General features: G+C 30.0%; 1 long non-coding RNA gene across 1 annotated transcript; it reads left to right on the top strand.

The window, feature by feature from the left end:
* Positions 1-733: 733 nt before the first annotated feature.
* On the top strand, positions 734-2,730 carry LOC131525285 (uncharacterized). The gene is made up of 4 exons (XR_009267181.1): positions 734-806; positions 2,068-2,137; positions 2,260-2,410; positions 2,582-2,730. It is a non-coding gene; the product is annotated as an uncharacterized LOC131525285 (long non-coding RNA).
* Positions 2,731-3,675: the final 945 nt, after the last annotated feature.

The raw sequence follows: 3,675 nt of genomic DNA, 5'->3' as shown, positions 1-3,675 counted from the left end.
ATATAACAAAGAGTGAAAAATTTAAGGGGGTCTGAATACTTTCCGTACCCACTGTATATAATACATAATTAATATACTTTAAAAAATAATTTAATTCAATGATGCAAATCAGAATTTTCATCAGCTGTTACTCCAGTTTTCAGAGTCATATGATCCTTCAGAAAACATTCTAATATATTGGTTTACTAGTGTTGGAAACAGTTTTGCTGCTTAATATTTTTTTGGAACCTGTGACATTTTGTTCAGGATTATTTGATGAATGGAAAGCTAAAAAGAACAGCATTAATTATAAATCAACGTATTGGAATGATTTCTGAAGGATTATGTGACACTGAAGACTGGCGTTAAAAGTTGATCAATTCTGTTTTGCACCACTGAAATGAATTAAAAAAACATTAACAATCTTTTGAACGGCAGTGTGTGTATGAGATGTACAGTATATGATCCAAAGTAACTAGTAACTAACTACTTGAGTAGTTTTTTTATCTGATACACTGTAAAAAATTGTTGTAGTTTCTACAGCAAAATTTTACAGAATTTTACTGTTTAAACATTTTACAAGATGTTGCTGCAATTCGCAATGCATTATGGGTCAAATAAGGTTTTACAGTTGTTAACAGTATATTTCCATGTCAACTGTAATTAATTTACAAGAAACAGGTGTTGTCACTGTAGCTCCTGCTTTTTACACTACTTTACTGTAGTGTGGCATTATGGGATTGCGCGCGCATCATTCAAATCTGAAATCCAGCGACTGGAGCAGTGCCAGAACGATTGAAGATTAGAGGCTTTATTCATAATTCCTGGTAAATTAACTTAATTTTACTTAAGAAATATATCCTTTTAACTATGACAAAAAAGAAATATATCCTTTTATATTTATTTAAGTTAATGTATAAGCGATATCATGTGCAATAGCCTGCTATCACGACATTTAGACCAAGTGGCCATGGTAATTTATGTGCAGTAAACTGGAAATTGCTATTATAGCATAATTAGGCTGAATGCTGCATTTTTCTCATTTTGGTAGATTAATTTTCTTATTGAGAGCATTTAAAGTAGTGTTTACCCAACTTTTAACCTAATGCCCAGTGTGAACGATTGTCATAGTAACGTTCTACTATCTGTCATAAGCAAAATATGTGAGATTTGATTTGTTTATATGTTTTCAACTGTCCCATATTGACATGACATCTTACTATAATTAGAAACTACATGTAAATGAGAAATTGTGTCTATTGCCACTGTAGTTGTACTCGACATTAAAGCTTGTCCGGGACAATTTTGTAGTGAAAGACATATTTAACGTTACATGCCGGATTGGACAAGATAGCCTGATTAAAGCTTGATTGAAAAAAAAATAACTATGGAAGCATCGAAATGCAAGACTGATTCTGATTTTATTACATTCAACATAAAAACAAATAACCTTAACAGCACACATAAACTCACGGAAGAAACATGAGGTAAATGTTCAAGCTGTTGAGTTTATTTATAACATCTAATGTTACGTTAATATTATTAAGTAGCATAACAAGTGATCTGTTGCTGATTATCACGATTGCAAATGTTACATAGTTCAATAAACAATTAGTTAACATTAAGTTACTTACTTTTTATACACAATATTGACTGTTGTTCTATTTCACCATCGAAAATAGTTCCAAATAAAGATCAAAGCAAAACTCAGCGGTGTTTTTACTGAATGAATCAGCATTCTGAACGAATCGGTTCAATGAATGACTCAACTGACTCACTCATATTGCTGCCACCTAATGGTGGTTTAGTTTCACGTTTAAAAGTATCATTGCATTTTACAACATTTCTTATTTGTAATTTCAAAATTAATGTAAAACATTAATGTCATAACACAGTTGTAATTTTGCATTATAAATTATTTAATTTGATTGGTGGTACAGTTCTACAATGTATTGTTATAATTTAATTTATTAATCAAATGTAAAAGTTTATTTTAAAATATATGCATTTTGGGTGTTCATTTTGGTCTCATTTATGTAAATGCATATTTTTTTTAAATCACAAGATAATTTTCATTATTTCTTGTAGGTGCAAAGAATAGCAGCTGATGTGGAGAAATGTTTGATGCTTCAAGACTCTCTGAAGCTGATTATATTAGGTAATGTATTAATTCTTATTAATTCTGTTGTAAATCATTTGATAAACTTGCATTTTAGATTACATTTTATATTGAAATGCTGTATTGTAAGTTACATTATTGCTTCTATTTATTCATTTCAGGTGCACCCAGTGGCTTTTGACTAGGCCTATTCGAGGGTCACATGGTTGTGAATTCATACCTCAACTTTGCGGCTGGATTTTCAGTCTTATTACAACTTCAGCCTGGCATCCGTCAGCAGGCGTCTTTTGCACACTTGAATTAATTTCAAAGGTAACATGTTTTACTTGAGTAATTTCATTTGTGAAAAAGGTTACTTATTTAGTTTAAGTACTAGTAAATGCTGATTGTATTGTATAAGTGGCATTTTTACATTTATTTTATTGAGCTAGTTTCGTTCAATACTGAACTTTATTCTAAAGCTTCTGCTTGTTTTATGTGCAGATGTTTTGTTGGAAACACAACACTTACTGGATACAAGACGGATACATAGAGGCAAAACAAGTGGAAAGGTCTCAGAGAAGAGGGACAACCCTCATGTGTGCTCATCTCAGAAAGTTGATGGACTTTCAGTATGTATTTATTAAATTGTCTTTTGCAGGAATATTCTAAATTTAATATAACATGAGCTCAAACAACAGAATTTGTGGTATAATGTTGATTCCAGCATTTTATTTTAATCCTTTAACCAAAATTATACAAATTCTGTTGATTGACCTTAATTTTTTTATAGAAAGTAAATGTTCTACTCAGAATATGGCATATATTTTTTTTGATATAACAGTTAGTTGTAGTTATTTTGTGATGCTATGTTATTTTTATGATAAGATTTTAACTGTTGAAAGACTGACATTTTTATTTTTACCAGTAAAAGCCTTGCAATGTCTTTCTGCCAGTTTTAATAAATATTTATTTGCAACATCTTTGACTTGGTTTTTATTCATTTGTAAATGTATTAAGATAGTTCTCATGATAATTCATTTAAATCAGTATTTTACAGTTTACTGTTAAAATTATTCTTTGCAGCATTTTCATTGTTAAATTATTACAACATCATCTTGGATTTAGGGGTATTTACAGGATTTTATTGGCAACTGTTGTTGCCAGGTAAATACTGTACTTTCGTGAGATTACAAAATATTGCTGTAATATAAACTACAAGTTTAATTCAATGTTACTGTAAAAAATACTACAAATTACTGTATTTCACATACAGCAATTAACTGTGATTTGCTTTGCAGTATTATACTGTAATCCATTTTACAGCAATTAACATCATTTTTACAAGATTTTATTGGCAACTTTTTTGCCAGTAACATCCTGTAAATTCTACAGTACATTTTTAACAGTGTACTTTTTTACTCTTACTCGAGTAACTATTCAGACTATTACTTTTAGAGTAAATATTTCTATAAGTACTTTTACTTTTACTTGAGTACAGTTTTTGGGTACCCACCTCTGTTCATGTCACAATAACAGTAATATTTTGAAAATTCTGCAGGTTTTTAGGCAATGATGTTTCACAAGTCAACAAGAAC

The sequence above is a fragment of the Onychostoma macrolepis genome, chromosome 19 (genome assembly GCF_012432095.1).
Source record: "Onychostoma macrolepis isolate SWU-2019 chromosome 19, ASM1243209v1, whole genome shotgun sequence".
Lineage (NCBI taxonomy): Eukaryota > Metazoa > Chordata > Actinopteri > Cypriniformes > Cyprinidae > Onychostoma > Onychostoma macrolepis.
The sequence above is the reverse complement of the archived record's forward strand: the minus strand, read 5'-3'. Positions and strand labels throughout refer to the sequence as shown.